Genomic DNA, 7,615 nt, shown 5'->3' on the forward strand with positions numbered 1-7,615 from the left:
AAGTTGAGTTGTTTGGAAGAAACACACAACACTATGTGTGGAGAATAAGAGGCACAGCACACCAACATCAAAACCTCATCCCAACTGTGAAGTATGGTGGTGGGGGCATCATGGTTTGGGGCTGCTTTGCTGCATCAGGGCCTGGACTGATTGCTATCATCGAAGGAAAAATGAATTCCCAAGTTTATCAAGACATTTTGAAGGAGAACTTAAGGCCATCTGTCCACCAGCTGAAGTTCAACAGAAGATGGGTGTTGCAACAGGACAACGACCCAAAGCATAGAAGTAAATCAACAATAGAATGGCTTAAACAGAAGAAAATACGCCTTCTGGAGTGGCCCAGTCCTGACCTCAACCCGATTGAGATGCTGTGGCATGACCTCAAGAAAGCGATTCACACCAGACATCCCAAGAATATTGCTGAACTGAAACAGTTCTGTAAAGAGGAATGGTCAAGAATTACTCCTGACCGTTGTGCACGTCTGATCTGCAACTACAGGAAACATTTGGTTGAAGTTATTGCTGCCAAAGGAGGTTCAACCAGTTATTAAATCCAAGGGTTCACATACTTTTTCCACCTGCACTGTGAATATTTACATGGTGTGTTCAATAAAAACATGGTAACATTTAATTATTTGTGTGTTATTAGTTTAAGCAGACTGTGATTGTCTATTGTTGTGATTTAGATGAAGATCTGATCACATTTTATGACCAATTTGTGCAGAAATCCATATCATTCCAAAGGGTTCACATACTTTTTCTTGCAACTGTATGTTTAATCAGACTCCCCATTCATATTAAATTGGAACACAGCAAGTCAGTTCACCACCACCTTATGGCCTCATGCACACGACCGTTGTGTTCCGTTCCGCAAAATGGGGTTCCGTTGTTCCGTGATCCGTTTCCGTTTTTGTTTCCGTGTGTCTTCCTTTATTTTTGGAGGCTCACCAGACATGAAGGAAAGTAAAAAAAAAAGTCTGTCAAGTTTGCCATGCAAATGATATTGCATTAGAAAAAAAGATCTTTTTTTCTAATGCAATACATATCATTCCTCTGGAGACTTGGCTACTCCACCTACGAGGACTGAGAAGATACCGGCTGCACCGACCCCCTGTCCTCGCCAGTGTTGTGCCCACGTATGCACAACACCACAAGGTGAGCACTATTTCTGATATCTTGATTTTATATACTTATTACTGAACCTATTACCCTATGAGCACCTTCCTATCTTTTTTCGCCACAATTGATGCAAATGATAGGAAGAAAACAGATGCGGAAGCGCGGACGCGGATGACAATCTGGTGTGCCTCCGCGTTTTTTCAAGGTCCCATTGACTTGAATGGGTCCGCGAACCATTTTCCGTGAAAAAAATAGGACAGGTTATATTTTTTTGACAGACTGGAACCACGGATCACAGACGCGGATGACAAACGGTGCATTAGCTGAGTTTTCAACGGACCCATTGAAAGTCAATGGGTCCCCAGAAAATCACGAAAAACGGAACAACGGACACGGAATAAAACAACAGTCGTGTGCATGAGGCCTAAGGCTACCTAAATTCAACTCTCTCAGCCCGCTCAACGCGTTTCTGTGCCCCCTTTTTTTGTTGTTGTTTGGATACTTCATTAGGAGCTAAGGCATTTGGGTCTGAGAGGTGGTAATCTACAGTATCTACACTTTGCACCAGCGGCAGACGCTGCACGTGTCTCGTGCAGCGTATCGGCACTATGATGGTCGTATGCGCGCTACCAGAACCTGCTCTTTAAATAGGGATGTGCCCGGTCACAACGAGGAACAGAGGTGCTGTCAAACCGGGCCAATCACAGGTCATGGGTGTGGCCAGATCCATAGTCTCGCCCTCGCTTCATTCTACCGGGTCTCAATGCATTGTAGGAGGTGTTCCCCGCCCCATGATGTACAGCACAGAAGAAAAGAGGGGGGGGACTATTAGGCAGCTACATTACATTGTAGGGTGTTGTATTCTATTGATATGGATGGCGAGGGTATAGAGTAGCATGCGACAGAGGAATTACATATACCTCATAGGAGCATATGAGAGGGTTACTGTGTATCAGCATAATATTGTATCTTTATATTACGCTGATACAAAATAGCATCATGGTTATCAATCCACAGCTGAATATATTGATAAAGCAACTGTGGAGGATGGAAGAACTAGGATTCTGGTGAGAGATTGTCACCTGACCCAGATAACTTAGAGAGATACCGTATTCCTCAGAATCCACAATAGAGATACACGGCCAGGCACACTAGGCACCGCATGTCAGTTTCCAGACACACACGTACCTGTCATATGTTCCCAGATCCACTATTTTCTTATGGACTACTCAATAAAGTTACTAACTTCATTTAGTCCCTTTGGTCTCTCAGTGTTCAGGCGAAAAATCCACTCCAGTTCTTTTCGGAGTACTCTCTTGTCCAGATTACCTCCTCTAGGGGATTGGTGCACATGTTCAGCATGCACCTCACCTACATGTCATGCAATTGGGGTGTCCCGGATATTTCGGACATCGTTTAGGTGTTCCCCTATCCTGCGTGTCAGTTCACGTATTGTCATGCCGACATATTGTGCGCCGCAGTTACATGTCATCAAGTATATGACCAACGTGGTTCTGCATGTAATAAATGATCAAATGTCATACGTATCCGAGGTGACTGTGCTGGTGAAAGTTTTACCTGTCTTGATGGAATTGCATGCAATACAGCCGCTGCATCTGCAGTATATGTACCTTTCAGATTAGATGTCAGCCAGGTTTGTGGTAATATAGGTGTGAGGTAACTGTGAACCAGTCTATCTTTAAGGTTCCTCCCTCTGCGATAGGTTATTGATGGACGGTTCCCCACTAAATCACCTACATATAGATCTGTATGTAAAATGCCCCAGTGGCGGGCAAGTATGTTTTTAACTGCTTCATGTCCTGCATCAAACGTAACGATGATCCTCATGACACTCGCTATGTAAACAAAAGTTATCCTCCACAATAAACCCAGGCCCCTCCTCCTACAAATCCTGGCATACATGCACTAGCATGAGAGGGGAGAGGAAGGAAGAGAGGTTATGGCTGCAACCCGAGAGAACAGTGCACTGCTTTTGTTTATTTTTCATAGTCTGCAGTTGTGATATCTGACCAAATAAGAACAAATAACAAAGACACATAAGGAGATTTTATTCCATATTTGTTCTCATTCCCACTTTAGTTTCTGTTTAAGACTGTCTGCCATGATAAAAGTCCAAACAAAGAGGAAGTTAAAGAGCCAGGAAAGGAAGTAAAATAAAAAAAAATTATATCAGAAAACAATCCATTCGTTTTTTTTTGTAAAAATAAAATAAAAAAAAACAATAGCAGAAAATGAAAAAAGGACTCCTGAAAAACTTAACACTGAGACTGACAAAGTATGAACTGCTAGTGGTGCTTGGTCAAAGATCAAACAACTAAGGTAGTGCACCATTTTTGGGGTTCTGCAGCAGGGTATGTGAAGGGGCAGGGTCACATTAATACTGGGTGGCATTTCCCCTTGCTGCAGTACAAGCTTCCACTCCCCAATGGTAATGGCCATACAGATGCTAGATATCCTCCTGTGGTATGTCATTTCAAGCTATTTCAACTTGGCTCTGTGTTCAGCCAAGGTGGTTGTTACCTGCTGTGTCTGGGAGATCCATCATACAATCCACTTCCAGACTTTCTTTATGAGGGAGAGATCTAAGAATTGCAGACCAGCTTTTTGCATGTCTCCACAGGTATTTTTGCCCATTCATCTTTAGCAATGAGCTCCAAATCTTTCGGGTTGGAGGTTCTTCTTGCCATTACCCTGATCTTTAGCTCCCTCCACAGATTCTCAATTTAATTCAAGTCTGGACTCTGGCTGGGCCACTCCAAAACGTTAATGTTGTTGTCTGCTAACCATTTCTTCACCACTTTTGCTGTGTGTTTTGGGTCATTGTCATGCTGAAATGTCCACTGGTGCCCAAGGCCAAGTTTCTCTGCAGACTGCCTGATGTTGTCGTTGAGAATCCTCATGTATTGCTCTTTTTTCATGGTGCAGTTTACTGTGATTAGGTTCCCTGGTCCATTGGCTGAAAAAAACCTCCAAAGCATTAGGTTTCCACCACCATGTTTGACAGTGGGGATGGTGTTCTTTGGGGTGAAGGCTTCTCTTTTTTTATGGCAAATGAAGGAAACATCATTGTGACAAAACAATAAAATTTTTGTTTTATCTGACCATAACACAGAAGACCAGAAGTCTTCTTCTTTGTCCAGATGAGCTTTTGCAAAGGCCAAGCGAGCTTTTGGGTGCCTTATCTGGAGAAGTGGCGTCCTCCTTGGTCTGCATTGTGCAGTGTCCGTTGGATTGTCTGCCTTGAGACATTGCCACCAGCAGAGCCCAGATTCACCAGGATGGCCTTGGTGGTGATCCTTCGATTCTTTTTCACCTCTCTAACTATCCTCCTGGCCAGCACAGGTGTCACTTTTGGCTTCTGACCATGTCCTCTGAGATTTTCCACAGTGCGGAACATCTTGTATTTTTTGCTCAAATGTAAATAAAAGCTGAGAAATGAGCTGATGAAATACAAATGGCAGATTTAAATGTTGTATCTTGGAATGTAAGGGGACTGGGTAGCCCTAGGAAAAGGATTGCTGTATTCTCTCATCTCCGACAGTACAATCCCCACATCTTGGGGCTACAGGAAACCCACCTGACGCCAGATACAGGGAATAGAATCAAGAAGCCATGGGTCCAGTGGTCTCTGAATGCGTTTGGATCAACGCACTCCAGAGGGGTAGCTATACTTGTTCACAAGAACATTAGATGGGAAGTCCAGCAATCGGTGGTGGATCCTGAGGGGCAGTATATTCTTGTGTATGCATTCATCAATTGTGCTCCATATGTTGTGGTCAATATATATAATCCCCCCCCCTGCCACTATAGCCATATTCCAGGTGGTGTTGAGCTTTGCTGTGCAATATCCCAATGCTAAACTCCTTTGCATGGGGGATTTTAATCTAGTGATGCATGAAGACATGGATAGATTTCCCTCAGTGGCAGGGCCGGATTAACGTAGGGGCGGATGGAGCTGCAGCTCCAGGCCCCTGCGTGAAAATCGGCCCAGCAGCCCGCATAGGCCAACCAGAGCTAGGCCCGCATAGGCCGCCTCACTAAGGTTGCCTGGCGGCCGCCCCGCGACCCTTTAGTAGGACCGAACCGTGCCGACTGTCAGATGATGACAGGGCCGACGCGCAAGGAGAAATCTCCACGCGGGAAGTTCAAAATTCTTCATGCGTGGAGTCAGGGGTGCTGCCAGCGGTGTACTGCCCAGAAAACAACTCATAGGCGGTAAGTAAATCAGCATTGGCTCACCTCACCTATTATACTGTATACTGTATAATTTATACATGTCATTCAGGAGCATGGAAAAGCTGGGTGATGATTTTTTTCACCTAGCTTTTCCATGCTCCTGAATTGCATATCTGCTTATAGGCATATATATCTTTATAATAGCTGAGCCTGATCTATTATAAACAGATATGCCATTCAGGAGCATGGAAAAGCTAAGTGAGAAATAGTCACCTAGCTCTTTAATGCTCCTGAGTGGTATATCTGCTTATAATAGATCATGTATTATAAACAGATATGCCTATAGGCAGATTTGCCACTCAGGAGCATGGAAAAGCTAGGTGACTATTTCTCACCTAGGTTTTCCATGCTCCTGAATGGCATATCTGCTTATAATAGATCAGCTATTATAAACAGATATGCCTAAAGGCAGATTTGCCATTCAGGAGCATAGCATGGAATAGTTAGGTGAGAAATTGTCACCTAGCTTTTCCATGCTCCTGAATGATATATCTGCTTATAATAGTTCAGCTATTACAAACAGATATGACTAAAGGCAGATCTGCCATTAAAGGGGCCCTAAAGCATTTTAGGGGCCCTAAAGCGTGAGAAGTAGTTTGGAATCCAAATGCGTAAAAATGCCCTGTGAAATCCTAAAAGTACTCATTGGAATTTGGGCCCCTTTGCGCACCTAGGCTGCAAAAAAGTGTCACACATGTGGTATCGCCGTACTCAGAAGAAGTAGGGCAATGTGTTTTGGGGTGTATTTTTACATATACCCATACTGTGTGTGAGAAATATCTCTGTAAATAACAACTTTTTCCATTTTTTTATACAAAGTTGTCAATTTACAGAGATATTTCTCTCACCCAGCATGGGTATATGTAATAATACACCCCAAAACACATTGCCCTACTTCTCCTGAGTACGGCGATACCACATGTGTGACACTTTTTTGCAGCCAAGATGCGCAAAGGGGCCGAAAGTCCAACGAGTACCTTTTAGGAGGGCATTTTTAGACATTTGGATTCCAGACTGGATTCAAAGCTAGAGGGTGGTGCCGCCCTGCCTGATTTCATCCTATACTATTTAGCTGGTCAGCTGAAATTCTTAACCCCCTGGATTCTAACGTCAGAATTGCCAAATGCGGAATATTATCTCAGGGAATATTTAAGCATGTCCTCCCTGTGGCAAGTGCTGGAAGGATCACGTTCTGTTCCTAAGCGCTTGCTCCCTATACACAAATTGGCTCACCAGGTATGGAGTGCTGCCAAGATGCAATTATTTAAGGATCTCCCGGATGCTATACCGATATGGGATAACCCTATGTTTGCCCATCTGAAAGAATTGGAGGGAGTGAATCTGTGGAAGGCCCACGGGGTTCTTACCCTGAGAGACCTATATGTTGGGGGCACTCTATGCTCCTTTTTGCAGATGCAGGAGAAATTTGAACTACCTCGCAACTTTTTCTTTAGGTATCTGCAACTGAGGCACGCGTTAACAGTTCAATTCGGGGCAGGAGGTCGGAAAATTTCAAAATACCCCCTAATAGTTGTTCTAAGATCACAGGGTCCGAGAGGTATTATCTCTGTGCTTTATACGCATCTGCTCAACAACCGAATGCTGATGAACCCTCTTGCTGTTGAGGGAAGGTGGAGGAACTCAATACCTTCTCTAATGGCTGATGACTGGAATGAAGCCCTGATGGCTCCAGTAAGGGTCTCTCCATCAATTAATAACAGGCTGATTCAGCTGTTTATTCTGCACAGAAGTTACCTAGGTATTATTCTTTGCTAGAAAAGCCATTGCTCTGAGGTGGATGGCTGATAGAGCACCCACACTAGGTCAATGGAAATCATTGGTCAATCACACTGCGAGTATGGAAGTTTTTTTATTTATTCACAGAAAATGTCCACAAAAGTTTCACAAGGTATGGAGAGAGTGGTGCTCATCTCCTTTGACATTGCACAATGCATGTATGTATTCGGTGGCCGATATCGTCCATATGCCTGCTGTATGATAATATGTGGATTTCGGGCTCTAGATTAATGCCTCAATACTCCCACTGATTCCTTATGTCTGATCAAGAAAAGATTCCTCTTTAGACCTGATGCAAGATTCTTGAGTTATATTATGATGTCAATGTATCCCCTGCGTGGGATTTCCCCCTGGCTTTGTCCTGATTTAACATGCCTTACTTGTTAAACTTCAATAAAACGAGTTAAAAAAAAAAAAGCTGAGAAATGTTTTTTTTTCCACA

Source organism: Bufo bufo, chromosome 1, assembly GCF_905171765.1.
Source record: "Bufo bufo chromosome 1, aBufBuf1.1, whole genome shotgun sequence".
Lineage (NCBI taxonomy): Eukaryota > Metazoa > Chordata > Amphibia > Anura > Bufonidae > Bufo > Bufo bufo.